This window comes from Triticum urartu, chromosome 1 (genome assembly GCF_003073215.2).
Source record: "Triticum urartu cultivar G1812 chromosome 1, Tu2.1, whole genome shotgun sequence".
In the NCBI taxonomy this organism is placed as follows: Eukaryota; Viridiplantae; Streptophyta; class Magnoliopsida; order Poales; family Poaceae; genus Triticum; species Triticum urartu.
Genome location: NC_053022.1, coordinates 526,691,100 through 526,712,512, shown reverse-complemented (window position 1 = coordinate 526,712,512; position 21,413 = coordinate 526,691,100). Strand labels below are relative to the sequence as shown.

The 21,413-nt window shown below is 44.1% G+C and overlaps 6 non-coding genes and 2 pseudogenes across 6 annotated transcripts; all 8 read left to right on the top strand.

Annotated features, from left to right (window-relative positions):
- The first annotated feature begins 7,049 nt into the window (after positions 1 to 7,049).
- Positions 7,050 to 7,137, top strand: LOC125533392 (annotated as a pseudogene).
- Positions 7,138 to 7,320: 183 nt separating this feature from the next.
- LOC125533357 lies at positions 7,321 to 7,424 on the top strand. Its single transcript, XR_007294239.1, has one exon. It is a non-coding gene; the product is annotated as a small nucleolar RNA Z107/R87 (small nucleolar RNA).
- An 87-nt stretch (positions 7,425 to 7,511) lies between these two features.
- On the top strand, positions 7,512 to 7,607 carry LOC125533438. Its single transcript, XR_007294311.1, has one exon. It is a non-coding gene; the product is annotated as a small nucleolar RNA R30/Z108 (small nucleolar RNA).
- A 52-nt stretch (positions 7,608 to 7,659) lies between these two features.
- Positions 7,660 to 7,752, top strand: LOC125533395. The gene has a single exon (XR_007294273.1). It is a non-coding gene; the product is annotated as a small nucleolar RNA snoR31 (small nucleolar RNA).
- Positions 7,753 to 7,793: 41 nt separating this feature from the next.
- On the top strand, positions 7,794 to 7,891 carry LOC125533349. Its single transcript, XR_007294231.1, has one exon. It is a non-coding gene; the product is annotated as a small nucleolar RNA snoR31/Z110/Z27 (small nucleolar RNA).
- Positions 7,892 to 7,932: 41 nt separating this feature from the next.
- LOC125533364 lies at positions 7,933 to 8,003 on the top strand (annotated as a pseudogene).
- A 38-nt stretch (positions 8,004 to 8,041) lies between these two features.
- LOC125533343 lies at positions 8,042 to 8,224 on the top strand. The gene has a single exon (XR_007294227.1). It is a non-coding gene; the product is annotated as a small nucleolar RNA Z112 (small nucleolar RNA).
- A 199-nt stretch (positions 8,225 to 8,423) lies between these two features.
- Positions 8,424 to 8,543, top strand: LOC125533430. The gene has a single exon (XR_007294304.1). It is a non-coding gene; the product is annotated as a small nucleolar RNA SNORD14 (small nucleolar RNA).
- The last annotated feature ends 12,870 nt before the right edge of the window (positions 8,544 to 21,413 follow it).

Below are 21,413 nucleotides of genomic sequence, written 5' to 3'. Positions count from 1 at the left end.
ATAGGTCTAATCATTTCAGCAAAGCACTCAAAATCCTCATCATCCTTTTTCTTGGATGGTTTGGGAGGAAAAGGCATAGGTTTCTGAACCCAAGGCTCTCTTTCCTTACCATGTTTCCTAGCAACAAAGTCTTTCTTATCATAACGTTGATTCTTTGATTGTGGGTTATCAAGATCAACATCAGGTTCAATTTCTATATCATTATCATTACTAGGTTGAGCATCATCATGAACACTATCATTGACATTATCACTAGACTCAGGTTCATTACCAGATTTTGTTTCAACATCAGAAATAGAAATATCATTTGGATTCTCAGGTGTTTCAATAACAGGTTCACTAGAAGCATGCAAAGTTCTATCATTTTTCTTTTTCTTCCTTTTAGAAGGACTAGGTGCATCCACATTATTTCTCTGAGAATATTGCTCAATTCTCTTAGGGTGGCCTTCAGGATACAAAGGTTCCTGTGTCATTCTACCACCTCTAGTCATAACTCTAATAGCATTATCATTATCCTTACTATTCAATTCATTGAGAAAATCATTTTGAGCTTTAAGTACTTGTTCTACTTGAATGGTAACCATAGAAGCATGTTTACTAATAAGTTTAAGTTCACATTTGACATTAGCCATATAATAACCCAAGTGTTCAAGCATATTTGAATTGTATTTCAATTGTCTACCAAAATAAGCATTAAAATCTTCTTGCTTAACCATAAATTTAGCAAACTCATCTAAGCATGGGCTAGCAAACTTAGTAAATGGAATTTCAGCTTTATCATATCTATAGAGAGAATTTACCTTTACTACCTGTGTCGGGTTATCAAGACCATGAGTTTCTTCAATAGGTAAAGGATTAAGATCATATGTTTCTTCAATAGGCGGTAAATTAAGACCATGTATTTCTTCAATAGGAGGTAAATTCTTAACATCTTCAGCTTTAATACCTTTTTCTTTCATAGATTTCTTTGCCTCTTGCATATCTTCAGGACTGAGAAACAGAATACCCCTCTTCTTCGGAGTTGTTTTAGGAATTGGCTTAGGAATTGGCTCCGGAAGTGTCCAATTATTTTCATTTGTCAACATATTATTCAATAGAATTTCAGCTTCATCCGGTGTTCTTTCCCTGAAAACAGAACCAGCACAACTATCCAGGTAATCTCTGGAGGCATCGGTTAGTCCATTATAAAAGATATCAAGTATTTCATTTTTCTTAAGAGGATGATCAGGCAAAGCATTAAGTAACTTGAGAAGCCTCCCCCAAGCTTGTGGGAGAATTTGCACAAAATTATATATATATCCCTTAAAGTAGTTTGTTTCTTATGAGCAGGGAAATATTTAGCAGAGAAGTAATAAATCATATCCTGGGGACTACGCACACAACCAGGATCAAGAGAATTAAACCATATCTTAGCATCACCCTTTAATGAGAATGGAAATATTTTAAGGATATAAAAGTAACGAGTTTTCTCATCAGTAGTGAACAGGGTGGCTATATCATTTAATTTAGTAAGATGTGCCACAATAGTTTCTGATTCATAGCCATGAAAAGGATCAGATTCAACCAAAGTAATTATATCAGGATCAATAGAGGATTCATAATCCTTATCAGTAACAAAGATAGGTGAAGTAGCAAAAGCATGGTCAGGTTTCATTCTAGCATTAAGAGATTGCTGCTTCCATTAAGCTAATAACCTCTTGAGCTCGTATCTATCTTTGCAAGCTAAAATAGCTAAAGAAGCTTCTTTATCAACAACATAACCCTCAGGAATAACAGGTGAGTCTTCATCATCACTTTCATCAATATTATCAAATTCAATATTTTCATTCTCTCTAGCCCTAGCAAGTTGTTCATCAAGAAATTCACCAAGTGGCACAGTAGTATCAAGCATAGAAGTGGTTTCATCATAAGTATCATGTATAGCAGAAGTGGCATCATCAATAACATGCGACATATCAGAACGAATAGCAAAAGCAAGTTGAGTTGTCGCAAGCTTACTCAAAACAGAAGGTGAATCAAGTGCAGAGCTAGATGGCAGTTCCTTACCTCCCCTCGTAGTTGAGGGATAAATCTTAGTTCTTGGATCTTTCAAGTTCTTCATAATGATAAGCAGATATATATCCCAAGTGACTCAAAGAATAGAGCTATGCTCCCCGGCAATGGCACCAGAAAATAGTCTTGATAACCCACAAGTATAGGGGATCGCAACAGTTTTCGAGGGTAGAGTATTCAACCCAAATTTATTGATTCGACACAAGGGGAGCCAAAGAATATTCTCAAGTATTAGCAGCTGAGTTGTCAATTCAACCACACCTGGAAACTTAGTATCTGCAGCAAAGTACTTAGTAGCAAAGTAATATGATAGTAGTGGTAATGGTAGCAAAAGGTAACGGTAGCAAAAGTAATGTTTTTGGTATTTTGTAGTGATGATAGCAATAGCAACGGAAAAGTAAATAAGCAAAGAACAATATATGGAAAGCTCGTAGGCAATGGATCAGTGATGGAGAAGTATGCCGGATGCGGTTCATCATGTAACAATCATAACTTAGGGTGACACAGAACTAGCTCTAGTTCATCAATGTAATGTAGGCATGTATTCCGAATATAGTCATACGTGCTTATGGAAAATAACTTGCATGACATCTTTTGTCCTACCCTCCCGTGGCAGCGGGGTCCTAACGGAAACTAAGGGATATTAAGGCCTCCTTTTAATAGAGTACCGGAACAAAGCATTAACACATAGTGAATACATGAACTCCTCAAACTACGGTCATCACCGGTAAGTATCTCGATTATTGTCACTTCAGGGTTAATGGAACATAACACATAATAGGTGACTATGGACTTGCAAGATAGGATCAAGAACTCTCATATATTGATGAAAACATAATAGGTTCAGATCTGAAATCATGGCACTCGGGCCCTAGTGACAAGCATTAAGCATAGCAAAGTCATAGCAACATCAATATCAGAACATAGTGGATACTAGGGATCAAACTCTAACAAAACTAAATCGATTACATGATAGATCCCATCCAACCCATCACCGTCCAGCAAGCCTATGATGGAATTACTCACGCACGGTAGTGAGCATCATGAAATTGGTGATGGAGGATGGTTGATGATGACGATGGCGACGGATTCCCCTCTCCGGAGCCCCGAGAGGTTTTAGGGCTTGGTGGCGGCTCCATATCGTAAAACGCGATGAATTCTTCTCTCTGATTTTTTTCTCTCCGAAACCAAATATATAGAGTTGGAGTTGAGGTCGGAGGAGCTCCAGGGGGGCCACGAGGTAGGGGGTGTGCCCCCCACCCTCGTGGACATGTGGTGGCCCCCCTGGCCTTCATCTTTTGCAAGGATTTTTTATTATTTCCGAAAAGTTGTTCCGTGAAGTTTCAGGTCATTCCGAGAACTTTTGTTTCTGCACATAAATAACACCATGGTAATTCTGCTGAAAACAGCGTCAGTCCGGGTTAGTTCCATTCAAATCATGCAAGTTAGAGTCCAAAACAAGGGCAAAAGTGTTTGGAAAAGTAGATACGACGGAGACGTATCAGCGGGTCCCGCGCCCGTCGGCCGACGTGGGTCGTGTCGTTTGTAGCACACGGGTTGGACCAGAAACCGGGCCCCCAAAGACCCAATAGGAGGCGGACAGGCGGCACCGCGTGATTCGCTCGGGTTGATGGAGACGCCGCCGCGAATCGCTGGTGGCCGCGTGGCACACGCGGGCTCGCTCGCCGCGCGCGCGCTGTCGGAGGCTCCACGCGCAGCTGATGGCATGGATTCTTGAGGGGATTCTGCCCCCCTGCTAGCAGCGGCGGATCCCGAGGACGATCTGCTGGGCAGGTCTGCCTCTGCCACGGGAACTGATCCCGAGGTGGATTTGTTCCCTGGTTTGGGGCACATGAAATATGGCCCGTGCACTTCATTTTCTTCATCGTTTTGCATTCCGTTTTCTTCTGCAACATCACACAACTCATGCACAATGGTTTGAGGGTTAGTCAACATATGATCATCATGGTTTCGTTCCCCTTCATCAAGGTCGGTGAGAGAAGATGGTAGAAGGAGGATTTCTTTATGGAGTAAAGCACCGGCGTTAGGATGAAGGTCGGCAAAGGGAAATTTCTTCTCATCAAACACAACATCACGGGAAATATAAACGTGCCCAGTGGAAACATCTAGGCACTTAACACCCTTGTGTTGGGCACTATAGCCAAGGAAAACACATTGTTTAGATCTGAACATGAGTTTGCGAGAGTTGTAGGGATGGAGGTTGGGCCAACATGCACAACCAAAGACACGTAGAGATATGTAGTTGGGCTTGACATGAAGAAGCCGTTCTATGGGGGTTTCATTGTTTATGACATGGCTTGGGAGCATATTGATGATATGAACAACGGTGAGGAACGCTTCATCCCAAAACTTGAGAGGCATGGAAACACCGGCTAAAAGAGCTAGACCAGCTTCAACTATATGCCTATGCTTGCGTTCGGCAGAACCGTTTTGTTGGTGAGCATGAGGGCATGACACATGGTGTGAAATGCCAAGTGTTTGGAAGAAGGAATTTAATTTCTCGTATTCCCCTCCCCAGTCGGATTGGACAGCAATGATCTTGCTATCGAACTTGCGTTCAACAAGTGCTTGAAAGTTTTTGAACACTTGAAAAACGTTGGATCGTTTCTTAAGAAGATAGATCCAAGAAAATTTGCTATAGTCATCAATGAAACTTACATAGTACATGTGTCTACCAACAGAACTAGGAGCAGGGCCCCAAACATCGGAGAAAATTAATTGCAATGGTTGAGTAGAGACACTTGTAGAAATAGGATAAGGTAATTGATGACATTTTGCTCTTTGGCAAGAATCACAAATAGTTTCAACATTCCGCTCACCAACAAACGGGAGCTTATTTTTCCTAAGAAAACGTTCAACAAGAGGAAAAGAGGCATGCCCTAAACGATCGTGCCAATGTGTTGAAGAAAGTTTGACAACACCATAGGCTTGTTTATTGAATCTCCTAAGCTCCGGAATCAACGGGTAAAGCCCTCGAACGCATCTACCTCGATATAGTACCTTCTTCGTGGCCTGATCCTTTATCAAAAAGAAAAAGGGATGGAATTCAATAAAGACATGATTGTCAATGGTAATGCGATGAACGGATAGGAGATTTTTGTTGGCACTAGGAACATGCAAAATTTTGTGAAGATGAATTTTACGAGAAGGGGTACGTATAACCGAGTGACCAATGTGACGTATGCTCATACCTGCACCACTGGCCGTACGAATCCGGTCCTTCCCGTGATACTTTTCACAGAGAATCACCTTCTCCAGCTCCCCCATGAGGTGATTGGTTGCGCCACTATCAATGTACCAGTTTGTGTCGACACCATAGGATCCTTCAGCGGCGGCAACAACTTTGTCATCATCTTTAGAGGAGGCATCATCTTCATCAAAACGATACCAACAGTCTTTGGCAGTGTGGCCTGGTTTGCCATAGATTTGGCAGCGAACGGCGTCAGGACACAAACGGCTGGAGTCGCCGCGGCGACCCCTGTTGTTGGTGGAGTTGGGGCGACCGCCGCGGGAGCCGGAGTTGTTGGTGTTGCCGTTGTTGTGCTTGCCCTTGGTGCGAGGAGGACCGCAGTGACGGGAGGAGTACCCACCACGCCCGCGGGTTGCTGCGTTCGCCGAAGACTTGAACCCGCCGCCAGCACTGTGGTACTGGGCGACGCACTGGTCGAAGTTGCTCAGCATGGCGTAGAGCTCATCGAGGGACACCAGTGTGACGCGAGCATCCAGGGCAGACACGAGCGGCTGGTAGTCCATGTCCAGCCCGTGAAGTAGATACGAGATCAGATCATCGTCCTGGATGGGCTTGCCGGCCACGACGAGCTCATCAGCAAGGCCACGCATGGCAGCGAAGTAGGAGGCCATCGATTGGTTCCCTTTCTACGCATTGATCAAGGCAGTGCGGATGTTGTTGACGCGGCTCAAGGACTGCGACAAGAATATACCTGCGAGTGCTGTCCAGAGAGCATGTGCGGTGGTGACCGCGGTGACCGCGATGAGCACCTCTTTGGTGAGGTTGTTGAGTAGGTAGCCTAGAACCTGCTGGTCCTCCCTTACCCAGATGGGATGGAGAGGATTGGGCTCGGATGACTCCTTCCCGTCCTTGTCCTTGGTGACGAGAAGGCGGGACGGCTCCGGCTGGGTGCTGTCGACGTAGCCATAGAGGTCGGCTCCCCTCAACTGTGGCGTGATTTGGGTGCGCCACATGACGTAGTTTGTCCGGGAGAGCTTCTCCGTGACCTGACCGCTCAGATTGGATTGGGTGGCACTGGAGGAAGACATGGCTGGCACTGGTGGAGATCAAAAGCTAGGGTTTGGAAGAGGAGGCTCTGATTACCATGTGCGATAGGCGGAAACGTCTTGCCTCGACCTGAGGCAACGTGCTACGTGTTTATAGGCAGGGGCGCACCTCCCTGTAGCGCATACATTGTTGGAGATATCACAGGAGGTTTAAAACTTGGAGAGCAAGAGATAGAACTGGTTACAAGGGATAAGAGAAGATAGAATTACATGTAACTTAAACTAGCTATCTTCCTAGATCCTGCGCAACCTCTTGGATATCTTGGACTCTGTCATATGTAACACATATTATGTTTAACAACTGCATCTGAGAAACCATATCCTAAATTTAAGGGGTTTTTTCTTTTGCTTGGATTTGGAGCATTGATGCGAAAATTCACTTAATATGATGTATCAGGTGTTTGACTATCAATCGCTACGTTCTTACTCAGCTCCTTTCCATTTACTTTTGCTTGATGTTATTGATATGTCTTCTGGGTATTCTTTAAATATAATCTAAGAACCAGTTTGTGATGCAAATTGTTGGACAACTAAAATTCTTTTAGAACTTTCATGTAGTACCAGTTGTAATAATTATGTAGAGTACAAGATGATACAAATTGGGATAAAACAGAGCAGATATAGTTGTAATGATATAGGAACCTAGCTACCTAATTTTTAATTGGCTATATTGTAGCTATGAAGATGATGAGTTCATATTTGTCGCCCGAGTCTTAGGATCTGCGTCGGTACATCTGTGCTGATTGACATACTTATGAATCTGACTTCGTAGATGAAAATTTGACTACATAGTGGTCGTATGGTGCTATGCTTACTTATGTACTGCTAGTTGTTCAAAATAAGACAGGAATTTTATTTTAAGATATCATGCTTTCATGACGCTTTTGATGAATAGTGTGAGCCTTTCTCATTTGGTTCGACATTCTTTCTGAATTTTTATTTTCCTTGGATGATGGCAGTGAAGATTTGCAAATATTCAAGATCAATAGACCAAATCACAGGTTTTCTCTCAGGAATCGATTTGTATGCCAATTATCCTGCTGGACCGAGCCATATGATACCTGTTTTTTTAGCCTGTCGCCCATTGTTGTTTATCTTTCATGCGTCTTTTTGTGTTTGATGTGTTTGTTTGCTTTGGAGGACGTAGCTGCGATGAGGATAACAAGCTCCCTCTTCTGAAAGCATTGACGACATCGCTGGCAGAACCGAACCAATTAAACATTGCCACCACTGAGCAACTATGTATCCTTCTTTACTGTTATTCATCGTTTGCTTCTTACAAGATCTGTTTGGATCATGAGGAGGTATTGATTTATAATTCAACACTCGATCCGAGGGTGGCTTGAGCAGCCCGTGTGATGTCATCTTTGCAACTGAATCCATTGGAGATCAGTTTTTCAATTGTTTTATTTTGTTATTTCGTGAGTATCATGGGACGAAACCTTGAAACAATCTTAGGACACCTTCTGACACAGTGCTTATTTACCTGTGAATGAGAAGGCATTTATATTCTGATGATACGCCTTGTTTCCACCGATTTTATTTTGAGTTATTATGCAATTGAAGCCCATGATGATTAGCTTTTTGTTGGAATTACCATCAGATTCTAAATGATGATATTTTCACGGCTTAATACCAATAGCTTCAGGTCCTAGTATATATAGTTAATTTTGTCTGTTCTTAAATTATCAGACCATAGGAAGTGCCATATGACAATGTAAACAACAGTTGCTTCTCCTCACTGCAAGTATCCTCATTTGGCCATAACCTTTGTGGTTTGGTCTGGGCTGGAATCTCCATTTGCAGCTGGTTTGGTTTAGTTGTGTGCTTGATTTTAAGCGGGTCCCTGAGTGATTCTCTTTAAACTTGTTTGCTCTGTTTTCTGCATTGTATCTAATTATTTGTTGCAGCTAGTTTAGAAGGAAAAGGACATCAGGGGCTATTCGGCCTAACCTGAGACTGTATTTTGGTCGGTCTACAGAACTGGTTATTGTGATTAAATTTTGTTATGACTAGCTAACAAGTTGTCGTCGATATGATTTGAGGATATGTTATGGCGATGATGATAAATTTGTGGCTTGTTTCTGAAACATTCGCAGTTGCCGCCTAAGAGCTTTCGCCCAGTCAGGCTTGAGAGCCAATGCTGCTAATTCCTTCCTTGGATGTCTGATCCTTGTTAACATCCCCATTTTATATTTAGTTCTATCTTACTTTTGCATTGCAAATGTTGATAAATTAAAAACTTGATTTTTTTTTCTCAAAACATTCGCAGCTGTCGCCTAAGACTCCTCTTTGATGCTTTCATTTTTTATGTGTTGATGTTTCATTTGTTTGACTCGAGGTGCACTGTCCCATTGTTTGGCTGCTGTTCTCTTGGTGGATTCGAGTTTACAGTGCTCCCGAGTTCAGGTGGCGCTTAGAGCGCAAATCCATCAAGATGGATCTTGGGTTACGCTTGCCCCCAAATTCCACTATATTGGTTTTTTTGTTTGCTTTTTGTTGTCTGTATAATTCTAGTTCTTGTGGGACTGCTGATTTAGTGATTTGAACCTTTTATGGTGCAGTGATTACTGATGGGAAATCCCCATGAGCTGCTCCTATACATCCATAGAATCTGAGCACCAACAAACAATAATTTTCTTGGATTGCTCTGATCCAAACATGAAGATGCACCACGCATGCAAAATCTGTGGAGAAATAGGACACACCTACAAGGAACACCAGGATGGATGCCCCTACTGTGAAGCGAGTCACTTGGGTGAAGAATGTCCCACTATGCAAGTCACCTGTTTTATGTGTAAAGCACTAACCACAATCCAGCCCAGTGTCGTCTACTCACCAAGACACAAGAAGTGGTTCAGCAACAGAGGAAAGGAATGAAGGAAGCTATCCAGGAATTCATGGCAGCACCCATGAAGAGAAGGAAGAAGAGGCGCTACACCAAGAAGTGTAGAACAAGGGGCACTATGCCAACGCGTGTCCAGAACTGAAAGGAGAGAGAGAGAGAGAGAGAGAGAGAGAGAGAGAGAGAAAGATGGGGGCGCTACTCCAGCCCGTGTCCAGAATTGAAAAGAGGAAGAGGGAGATGGGAACCTTGGAGCAAAGAAGCCACATGACTTGTCAGGAGTAATTTGTTTGATACTCTTCCTTTCTGTAAGAATTAATTCAATACACTATTCCAAGGGAGCTAATGTTAGTAATTGGAGGACAGCTATCTGAGCCAAGCAATAAGTGTATTAGGAAACTTTTTACGTTATCTTGGAGATGATGGGTTGAGACGTGCAATGTCAATGGAAGGAGTAAATTGCAAAAAACCACCACAATTGGGGACCCTAATTCAGAAAACCACCACCATTCAGTTTTTTTTTCAAAAAAACACCAACATTGGGGTGACAGTTTTCAAAAAACGTTGATATAGTGATTTAGAGCGTTTGAGTGGATTTCTGACCGGTGGGTCCCTTTGTCAGGGGCCACGTGGGCAGGGCGAGACGGCGGCCGTGACGTGCCGTTAGACGGCGTAGGGCTAAGCCTAACGAGCTGCTCGAACCCTACCACCACTTTCCCCCCAATCGCGTCTCGACTCCCCCTGGCTACCCGCTCGTGCTCACATCTCCCCCATGGCCACCAACAGCGGCGGCGGCAGATGTGCCGGTAGCGACCTCAATTTCGTTGAATCCGTTGCCCAGTCTACCCTTCGTCGCTCTCCCACTGCCCTTCCTCGCTCTCGCACCGCCCCCGTGCTAGGGTTCCTGGCAACGGTGGATATTTCACCGGCAGCGGAGAGGAGCTCGACGAGCAAGGTGGCAGCAAGTTCAAGCCCACCTCCGATGACATTTTTTCACGGGCGGCAGCATCATTGGCCCAGGTCTGGAAGGCAAATCCTACACAGAGCCACCACTTCACCTCTGGCCTAGGCGGCGTGGAATGAGTCTTCTTCTTCCTCTTAACTCTCTGAATTGGCTAGGAATGCTTAGCTCTGTATAATTTTTCGTGTAGTCTATACTTTGCTCTTAGCCAACTGAATTTAGGAATTATGGTTAACTGAATTTAGGAATTAGAGTTAACTGAATTGTTCATGTTTATCTGTTCGTGTATGTATTAGCTATCTTGAGGTGTACTCAATATACATTTTAGTGTTATCTGAAATTATTTGGAACTGAATTATAGTTTAATTGAAAGTAGTGTTAACTGGAAATATTTTCAACTAGTTTAACTGAAAGTAGTGTTAACTGGCATTGGAACTGAACTATAGTGTAACTGAATGTAGAGCTGTGTTTTGACATAAATTACAGTTTAACTGAATGTACCGCTACCTGTGTTTTATGTTGACATGAATTATAGTTGAACTGGATGTAGTTTAACTGAATGTACTATTAAGTTAACTTGTTTATAAATTGTAGTTTGGATGATGATGAACCATGGGAAGTGATATTCCATTTCCAAGGATGTGACAATCTGGAAAGGAGATTGTATCAGTCAGATATAACATACCTGAATATGTTAGCTATCATTGGGATTCAGGGCTATGATCAGAGTGATTCCATGTATTACGTGAAGGAAGATGGTGTAGGAATGTCAGGGATGCAACTAATCAGGAGTAATGAAGATGTTGAAGAGATGTTGGAGTTATATGAGGACAAGATGTGTGTTACTATCACTGTTATGAAAGGTAGAGAGATTGAGAGGGCAGAACTGCAGATTAACATTGGAGATGAGCAGCAAATTCCTATTTCACAGATAGGTTCACCTAAAATATATAATGTAGATGAAGAAGGTGTGTTGTATGCAAGTCAGACAAATGAAAAAGCAGAACATGTAGCATGTTTTGCTCCAATTGTCAGTGTACACACAGAGGACTCATGTGGAGAATATCTTATCACTCAGGAGAGTTGCAATGTGAGGAAGCGGGCAACTATTGCAGATCTAGATGATTTCCTTAATGAGTTTGCTGACATTCCAGAAGTGCAAGAACATAACATGGAAGAAGATAACATGGAGGATGAAGAAAACATGGAGGAGGAAGATCTGATGGATTCTGATAGCTCTAAAGATGAGCAAGAGGATGAGGATGCAGACATACATGTGAAAATAAAAGACCTGAAGAGGAAGAGGGTTCTTGAAGGTGATTCTGAGCCAGAAGATTTATTTTGTGAGGCTGATGTGGAAGAAGAGGGATTTTGTTGGAAATATGCCCTAGAGGCAACAATAAATTGGTTATTATTATATTTCCTTGTTCATGATAATCGTTTATTATCCATGCTAGAATTGTATTGATAGGAAACTCAGATACATGTGTGGATACATAGACAACACCATGTCCCTAGTAAGCCTCTAGTTGACTAGCTCGTTGATCAATGGATGGTTACGGTTTCCTGACCATGGACATTGGATGTCTTTGATAACGGGATCACATCATTAGGAGAATGATGTGATGGACAAGACCCAATCCTAAGCCTAGCACAAGATCGTGTAGTTCGTATGCTAAAGCTTTTCTAATGTCAAGTATCATTTCCTTAGACCATGAGATTGTGCAACTCCCGAATACCGTAGGAGTTCTTTGGGTGTGCCAAACATCACAACGTAACTGGGTGGCTATAAAGGTGCACTACGGGTATCTCTGAAAGTGTCTGTTGGGTTGGCACGAATCGAGACTGGGATTTGTCACTCCGTGTAACGGAGAGGTATCTCTGGGCCCACTCGGTAGGACGTCATCATAATGTGCACAATGTGACCAAGGAGTTGATCATGGGATGATGTGTTACAGAACGAGTAAAGAGACTTGCCGGTAACGATATTGAACAAGGTATCGGGATACCGACGATCGAATCTCGGGCAAGTATCGTACCGATAGACAAAGGGAATTGTATACGGGATTGATTGAATCCTTGACATCGTGGTTCATCCGATGAGATCATCGTGGAGCATGTGGGAACCAACATGGGTATCCAGATACCGCTGTTGGTTATTGACCGGAGAGTTGTCTCGGCCATGTCTGCATGACTCCCGAACCCGTAGGGTCTACACACTTACGGTTCGATGACGCTAGGGTTATAGGGAAAGTATGTACGCGGTTACCGACTATTGTTCGGCGTCCCGGATGAGATCCCGGGCGTCACGAGGAGTTCCGGAATGGTCCAGAGGTAAAGATTGATATATAGGAAGTATGGTCTTGGCCATCGGAAGTGTTCCAGGCATCATTGGTAGTGTACCGGGACCACCGGAGGGGTCCAGGGGTCCACCGGGAGGGGCCATGGGCCCCGGAGGCCTACATGGGCCAATAGTGGGAAGGGACCAGCCCCTAGGTGGGCTGGGGCGCCTCCCACCAAGGCCCAAGGCGCCTCCAAGAGGGGAAGGGGGCAAACCCTAGGGCAGATGGGCCCTAAGGCCCACCCCAGGTATGCCTTCCCCTCTCCCCCTTGTGGCCGCCACCCTAGATGGCATCTAGGGCTGCCACACCCCTTGGGGTGGGAACCCTAGGTGGGGGCGCAGCCCTCCCTCTCCCCCTATATATAGTGGAGGCAAAGGGGCAGCCCAACACACGAAGTTCTTTCCATGTTGGCGCAGCCCTACCCCTCTCCCTCCTCGTCTCTCGTAGTGCTTGGCGAAGCCCTGCTGGAGTCCCGCGCTCCTCCACCACCACCATGCCGTCGTGCTGCTGCTGGACGGAGTCTTCCCCAACCTCTCCTTCTCCCCTTGCTGGATCAAGGCGTAGGAGACGTCACCGGGCTGCACGTGTGTTGAACGCGGAGGCGCCGTTGTTCGGCGCTTAGATCGGAATCAACCGCGATCTGAATCGCTACGAGTACGACTCCTTCATCCGCATTCTTGCAATGCTTCCGCTTAGCGATCTACAAGGGTATGTAGATGCACTCTCCTTCCCCTCGTTGCTAGATTACTCCATAGATTGATCTTGGTGACGCGTAGAAAATTTTAAATTTCTGCTACGATCTCACAACAGTGGCATCATGAGCCAGGTCTATGCGTAGTTTCTATGCACGAGTAGAACACAAGTTGTTGTGGGCGTCGATTTTGACAATTTACTTGCCATTACTATTCTCATCTTGATTCGGCGGCATCGTGGGATGAAGCGGCCCGGACCGACCTTACACATACTCTTACGTGAGACAGGTTCCACCGACTGACATGCACTAGTTGCATAAGGTGGCTAGCGGGTGTCTATCTCTCCCACTTTAGTCGGATCGGATTCGATGAAAAGGGTCCTTATGAAGGGTAAATAGAAATTGGCATATCACGTTGTGGTTTTGGCGTAGGTAAGAAACGTTCTTGCTAGAAACCTATAGCAGCCACGTAAAAACTTGCAACAACAATTAGAGGACGTCTAACTTGTTTTTGCAGCATATGCCTTGTGATGTGATATGGCCAAAAGGATGTGATGAATGATATATGTGATGTATGAGATTGATCATGTTCTTGTAATAGGAATCACGACTTGCATGTCGATGAGTATGACAACCGGCAGGAGCCATAGGAGTTGTCTTAATTTATTTATGATCTGCGTGTCAACATAGACGTCATTTAATTACTTTACTTTATTGCTAAAGCGTTAGCCATAGTAGTAGAAGTAATAGATGACGAGACAACTTCAAGAAGACACGATGATGGAGATCATGGTGTCATGCCGGTGACAACGATGATCATGGAGCCCCAAAGATGGAGATCATAAGGAGCAAAATGATATTGGCCATATCATGTCACTATTTGATTGCATGTGATGTTTATCATGTTTTACATCTTATTTGCTTAGAACGACGGTAGATTAAATAAGATGATCCCTCACTAAAATTTCAAGAAAAGTGTTCCCCCTAACTGTGCACCATTGCGAAGGTTCGTTGTTTCGAAGCACCACGTGATGATCGGGTGTGATAGATTCTAACGTTCGAATACAACGGGTGTTGACGAGCCTAGCATGTACAGACATGGCCTCGGAACACATGCGAAACACTTAGGTTGACTTGACGAGCCTAGCATGTACAGACATGGCCTCGGAACACGGAAGACCGAAAGGTCGAACATGAGTCGTATAGAAGATACGATCAACATGAGATGTTCACCGTTGATGACTAGTCCGTCTCATGTGATGATCGGACACGGCCTAGTCGATTCGGATCATGTTTCACTTAGATGACTAGAGGGATGTCTATCTGAGTGGGAGTTCATTAAATAATTTGATTAGATGAACTTAATTATCATGAACATAGTCTAAATTGTCTTTGCAAATATGTTGTAGATAAATAGCTCAGTTGTTGCTCCCTATTTCAATACGTTCCTAGAGAAAGACCAAGTTGAAAGATATTGTAAGCAATGATGCGGACTGGGTCCATAGTCCGAGGAGTGTCCTCACTGCTACACAGAAGGCTTACATCTTTGATGCACCGCTCGATGTGCAAACCCCTACAACGTCGTCTGTGGATGTTGTGAACACCTGACAGACACATCCCGATGACTACTTGATAGTTTAGTGCACCATACTTCACGGCTTAGAATCAGGATTCCAATGACGTTTTTGAACGCCATAAGACATATGAGATGTTCCAAGAGCTGAAATTGGGATTTCAGGCTCATGCCCGTGTTGAGAGGTATGAGACCTCTGACAAGTTCTTTTGCCAACAAGATGGAGGAGAATAGCTCAGCCGGTGAGCATGTGCTCAGAATGTCTGGGTGCTACAATCACTTAAATAAAGTGGGAGTTAAACTTCCAGATAAGATAGTGATTGATAGAGTTCTCTAGCCACTATCACTAAGCCACTAGATCTTTGTGATGAACTATGACATCAAGGGATGGAGTTGATCCCAGAGTTGTTCGCGGTGCTTAAGACCGCAAAAGGTAGAAATCAAGAAGGAGCATCAAGTATTGATGGTTTAACAAGACCACTGGTTTCAAGAAGGGCAAGGGCTAGAAGGGAAACTTCATGGATGGCAAACCAGTTGCCGCTCCAGTGAAGGAACCCAAGGTTGAACCCAAACCAGAGACTGAGTGCTTCTATAGTAAGGGGAACGGTCACTGGTAGCGGAATTACCCCAAAGGCATGGTAGATAAGAAAGCTGGCAACTTCAACAAAGTATATACGTGTTATTAATGTGTACCTCACTAGTACTCCTGGTAGCACCTGGGTATTGGATACCGGTTCAGTTACTATTATTGGTGACTTGAAGCAAAAGCTACGGACTAAACGGAGACTAGCTAAGGGCGAGGTGACGATGTGTGTTGGAAGTGTTTCCAAAGTTGATGAGATCACCATCGCACGCTCCATCTGCCTTCGGGATTACTATTGAACCTAGATAAATGTTATCAGGTGTCTACGTTGAGCATAAATATGATTAGATCATGTTCATTGCAATACGGTTATTCATTTAAGTTAGAGAATAATGGTTATTCTGTTTACATGAATAATACCTTTCATGGTCATGCACCCTATGTGAATGGTTCATTGAATCTCGGTCATGGTAATACACATGTTCACGCCAAAAGATGTAGAGTTAATAATGATAGTACTACTTTCTTGTGGCACTGCCGCTTAAGTCATATTGGCGTAAGATGCATGAAGAAACTCCATGTCGATGGATGTTTGGAGTCACTTGATTTTGAATCACTTGACACATGCGAGCCATGCCTCATGGGCAGGATGACTTGTTGGAAATCATACATGCTGATGCATGTGATCCAATGAGAATTGAAGCGTGCGGTGGATATCGCTATTTTCTCATCTTCACTAACGATTTGAGTAGATATAGGTATATTTACTTAATGAAGCACAAGTCTGAAACGTTTGAAAAGTTCAAGCGATTTCAGAGTGAAGTTAAGAATCGTCATAACAAGAAGATCAAATTCCTACGATCTGATCAATGAGAATTTCTGAGTTATGAGTTTGGCAAACACTTAAGACATTGTGAATTTTTTCGCAGTTGAAGCCACCTGGAACACCACAGCGTAATGGTGTGTCCGGACGTCGTAATCAAACCTTATGAGATATGGTGGGATCTATGATGTCTCTTACCGATCTACCATTTTCATTTTGAGGTTATGCGTTAGAGACAGCTGCATTCACTTTAGATAGGACACCATCTAAGTCCGTTGAGACGACGTCATATGAACATTGGTTCGGAAAGAAACCAAAGTTGTCGTTTCTTAATGTTTGGGGCTGCGATGCTTAAGGCTTCAGCCGGAGAAGCTCGAACCCAAAAGTGGACAAACACATGTTCATAGAATACCCAAAGGTGACAGTTGGGTATACCTTCTATCTCAGATCCAAGGGCAAATTGTTTGTCGCTAAGAACGGGTCCTTTCTCGAGAAGGAGTTTCTCTCGAAAGAATTGAGTGGGAGGAAGATAGAACTTGATGAGGTTGTCGAACCTTTGTTTCAACCAGAGAGTGATGCAACACAGAAAGATGTTTTTGTTGGGTTTCGTAGTAATTTCAAAAAAATTCCTACGCTCACGCAAGATCATGTGATGCATAGCAACAAGAGGGGAGAGTGTTGTCTACGTACCCACGTAGACCGACTGCGGAAGTGTTGACGCAACGTAGAGGAAGTAGTCGTACGTCTTCACGATCCAACCGATCAAGCACCGAAACTACGGCACCTCCGAGTTCGAGCACACGTTCAGCTCGATGACGATCCCCGGACTCCGATCCAGCAAAGTGTCGGGGAAGAGTTTCGTCAGCACGATGGCGTGGTGACGATCTTGATGTACTACAGCAGCAGGGCTTCGCCTAAACTCCGCTACAGTATTATCGAGGATTATGGTGGCTGGGGCACCGCACACGGCTAAGGAATAGATCACATGGATCAACTTATGTGTTCTAGGGTGCCTCTACCTCAGTATATAAAGGACCAAAGGGGGGAGGCTGGCCGGCCACAAGGGGTGCGCCAGGAGAGTCCTACTCCCTCCAGGAGTAGGATTCCCCCCCCCCAATCCTAGTTGGAATAGGATTCGCGGAGGGGGAAAAGAGAGAGAGGGGGCCGGCCACCTCTCCTAGTCCTAATAGGACTAGGGGAAGGAGGAGGCGCGCAGCCCATGTAGGGCTGCCTCTTCTCTTTTCCACTAAGGCCCATCATGGCCCACTTAGCTCCCGGGGGGTTCCGGTAACCTTCCCGGTACTCCGGTAAAATCCCGATTTCACCCGGAACACTTCCGATATCCAAACATAGGCTTCCAATATATCAATCTTTACGTCTCGACCATTTCGAGACTCCTCGTCATGTCCGTGATCACATCCGGGACTGCGAACAACCTTCGGTACATCAAAATGCATAAACTCATATTATAACTGTCATCGTAACCTTAAGCATGCGGACCCTACGGGTTCGAGAACAATGTAGACATGACCGAGACACGTCTTCGGTCAATAACCAATAGCGGGACCTGGATGCCCATATTGGCTCCTACATATTCTACGAAGATCTTTATCGGTCAGACCGCATAACAACATACGTTGTTCCCTTTGTCATCGGTATGTTACTTGCCCGAGATTCGATCGTCGGTATCCAATACCTAGTTCAATCTCGTTACCGGCAAGTCTCTTTACTCGTTCCGTAATACATCATCTCACAACTAACATCTTAGTTACAATGCTTGCAAGGCTTATGTGATGTGTATTACCGAGAGGGCCCCAGAGATACCTCTCCGACAATCGGAGTGACAAAACCTAATCTCGAAATACGCCAACCCAACATGTACCTTTGGAGACACCTGTAGTACTCCTTTATAATCACCCAGTTACGTTGTGACGTTTGGTAGTACCCAAAGTGTTCCTCCGGTAAACGGGAGTTGCATAATCTCATAGTTATAGGAACATGTATAAGTCATGGAAGAAAGCAATAGCAACATACTAAACGATCGGGTGCTAAGCTAATGGAATGGGTCATGTCAATCAGATCATTCAACTAATGATGTGACCTCGTTAATCAAATAACAACTCTTTGTTCATGGTTAGGAAACATAACCATCTTTGATTAACGAGCTAGTCAAGTAGAGGCATACTAGTGACACTCTTTTTGTCTATGTATTCACACATGTATTATGTTTCCGGTTAATACAATTCTAGCATGAATAATAAACATTTATCATGATATAAGGAAATAAATAATAACTTTATTATTGCCTCTAGGGCATATTTCCTTTAGTTTTCTGTGGCGCCTACGTCTGTTGAAGAGGAAGTTAATGATAGTGATCATGAAGCTTCGGATCAAGTTGCTATCGAACCTCATAGGTCGACAAGGATATGTACTACTCCTGAGTGGTACGGTAATCCTGTCTTAGATATCATGTTGTTAGAAAACAATGAACCTACGAGCTATGGAGAAGCGATGGTGGGCCCGTATTCCGACAAATGGTTAGAAGCCATGAAATCCGAGATAGGATCCATGTATCAGAACAAAGTATGGACTTTGGTGGACTTGCCCGATGATCGGCAAACCATTGAGATAAATGGATATTTAAGAAGAAGACGGACGTGGGCGGTAATGTTACCATCTATGAAGCTCGACTTGTGGGAAAGAGTCTTTTCACAAGTTCAAGGAGTTGACTACGATGAAAATTTCTCACCCGTAGCGATGCTTAAGTCCGTCGGAATCATGTTAGCATTAGCTGTATTTTTCGATTATGAAATCTGACAGATGGATGTTAAAACAAGTTTTCTTACCAGTTTTCATAAGAAAAAGTTGTATGTGATACAATAAAAGGTTTTGTCGATCCTAAGGATGCTAAAAGGTATGCTGGCTCCAGCAATCCTTCTATGGATGAGAGCAAGCATCTCGGAGTCAGAATATATGCTTTGATGGAGTGATCAAAGCTTTTAGGTTTATACAATGTTTGCTAGAAACTTGTATTTACAAGAAAGTGAGTGGGAGCACTACAACATTTCTGATAAGTATATGTGGATGACATATTGTTGATTTGAAATGATGTAGAATTTCTGAAAAGCATAAACGGTTGTTTGAAGAGTGATTTTCAAAGGAAGGCCTGGATAAAGCTGCTTACATATTGGGCATCAAGATCTATAGAGATAGATTAAAATGCCTGATGATACTTTCAAAGAACGCACACCTTGACATGTTTTTGAAGGAGTTCAAAATAGATCAGTCAAAGAAGGGGTTCTTACCTGAGTTGTAAGGTGTGAAGTTCAGTAAGACTCAAAGCTTGACCATGGCAGAAGAAAGAGGAAGGACGAAGGTCGTCCCCTATGCTTTTGTCATAGGCTCTATACGGTATGCCATGCTGAAGTACCGCACCTGATGTGTGCCTTGCCACATGTCTGGCAAGAGGGTACACAGGTGATCTAGGAGAGGATCACCAGATAGCGGTCAAAATTATCCTTAGAGGAATAAGGAAATGTTTCTCGGTTATGGAGCTGATAAAGAGTTCGATCCTCTAGAGTCGACCTGCAGGCATGCAAGCTTAACACCTATCTGGATAGCTCTGAGTAGAGATACCGGATACGTATAATGGAGCAACAATTTGGAATAGCTCCAAGTGGAACGTGGTAGCAGCATCTATGATATGACATAAAGTTTTGCGAAATACATAGGGATCTGAATATGGCAAGACCCATTGACTACAACCTCTCTCACCAGCATAACATGATCAAACCCAGAACTCTTTGAGTGTTTATCACATAGTGATGTGAACTAGATCATTGAGTCTAGTAGACTCTTGGATGTTGGTCACATGGCGATGTGACCTGTGAGTGTTAATCACATGGCGATGTGAACTAGATTATTGACTCTAGTGCAAGTGGGAGACTGTTGGAAATATGCCCTAGAGGCAATAATAAATTGGTTATTATTATATTTCCTTGTTCATGATAATCGTTTATTATCCATGCTAGAATTGTATTGATAGGAAACTCAGATACATGTGTGGATACATAGACAACACCATGTCCCTAGTAAGCCTCTAGTTGACTAGCTCGTTGATCAACGGATGGTTACGGTTTCCTGACCATGGACATTGGATGTCGTTGATAACGGGATCACATCATTAGGAGAATGATGTGATGGACAAAACCCAATCCTAAGCCTAGCACAAGATCGTGTAGTTCGTATGCTAAAGCTTTTCTAATGTCAAGTATCATTTCCTTAGACCATGAGATTGTGCAACTCCCGAATACCGTAGGAGTTCTTTGGGTGTGCCAAATGTCACAACGTAAATGGGTGGCTATAAAGGTGCACTACGGGTATCTCTGAAAGTGTCTGTTGGGTTGGCACGAATCGAGACTGGGATTTGTCACTCCATGTAACGGAGAGGTATCTCTGGGCCCACTCGGTAGGACGTCATCATAATGTGCACAATGTGACCAAGGAGTTGATCACGGGATGATGTGTTATGGAATGAGTAAAGAGACTTGACGGTAACGAGATTGAACAAGGTATCGGGATACCGACGATCGAATCTCGGGCAAGTATCGTACCGATAGACAAAGGGAATTGTATACGGGATTGATTGAATCCTTGACATCGTGGTTCATCCGATGAGATCATCGTGGAGCATGTGGGAACCAACATGGGTATCCAGATCCCGCTGTTGGTTATTGACCGGAGAGTTGTCTCGGCCATGGCTGCATGACTCCCGAACCCGTAGGGTCTACACACTTAAGGTTCGATGACGCTAGGGTAATAGGGAAAGTATGTATGCGGTTACCGAATGTTGTTTGGAGTCCCGGATGAGATCCCGGACGTCACGAGGAGTTCCGTAATGGTCCGGAGGTAAAGATTGATATATAGGAAGTATGGTTTTGGCCACCGGAAGTGTTCCGGGCATCACCGGTAGTGTACCAGGACCACCGGAGGGGTCCGGGGGTCCACCAGGAGGGGCCACGGGCCCCGGAGGCCTACATGGGCCAATAGTGGGAAGGTACCAGCCCCTAGGTGGGCTGGGGCGCCTCCCACCAAGGCCCAAGGCGCCTCCAAGAGGGGAAGGGGGCAAACCCTAGGGCAGATGGGCCCTAAGGCCCACCCCAGGTGCGCCTCCCCCTCTCCCCCTTGTGGCCACCACCCTAGATGGGATCTAGGGCTGCCGCACCC